This window comes from Hylobates moloch, unplaced genomic scaffold, assembly GCF_009828535.3.
Source record: "Hylobates moloch isolate HMO894 unplaced genomic scaffold, HMol_V3 SCAFFOLD_5271, whole genome shotgun sequence".
In the NCBI taxonomy this organism is placed as follows: Eukaryota; Metazoa; Chordata; class Mammalia; order Primates; family Hylobatidae; genus Hylobates; species Hylobates moloch.
Genome location: NW_026657546.1, coordinates 3770 through 4404, shown reverse-complemented (window position 1 = coordinate 4404; position 635 = coordinate 3770). Strand labels below are relative to the sequence as shown.

The 635-nt window shown below is 49.1% G+C and overlaps 1 pseudogene; it reads left to right on the top strand.

Moving 5' to 3' along the window:
* The first annotated feature begins 303 nt into the window (after positions 1-303).
* LOC116465451 (small nucleolar RNA U13) lies at positions 304-397 on the top strand (annotated as a pseudogene).
* Positions 398-635: the final 238 nt, after the last annotated feature.

Genomic DNA, 635 nt, shown 5'->3' with positions numbered 1-635 from the left:
GAGACTGGGAAGAGTAGGACCCCGGCCTTTTCTTCCACGAGGCAGAGCAGTCTGGGGAGGCTTTGCCGCTGCCCAGGCAGGAGACGGCAACGAGGCCATGCATATTCCTGTGGTGAAAAAAATGGAGGCCCAGTTTCGGCCACAGAGGAGATTCCTATCACAGAGAGTGCCGGAAGTCTGCCTAGCATCTGGGGCGCTTCCGGAAAAGCAGAATGGAGCTTGGGACCCAACTCCCCGCTCTGACTTTCTGAGTCTCGAGCCCCAAAATGTAGGTACTTTCAAACAAGAAAAGTACCAAGAAAGAGTCTTTTGTAGTTTGCAAGTGTGATGATTAGGTTTTGAGAGGGGCCTCCCTCAAACCTTTAGACATTGTCATCGGCACATTACCTGCCTGATGTGAAAAAGAGAAAGAAAAAAAGTAGCAAATATCTGGGGATTTTCTTTCACTGGTTGCTGTTAAATGCTTTAAAATTAAGAGACATTTTTATCCCCTTTATAAAACTGGAAAGATATGCCGGTTTAAAGGTAAGGAAGTGGGCTGGCATGGTGGCTCACGCCTGCAATCCCAGCACTTTGGGAGGTCGAGGCAGGTGGATCACCTGAGGTCAGGAGTTCAAGACCAGCCTGGCCAACAT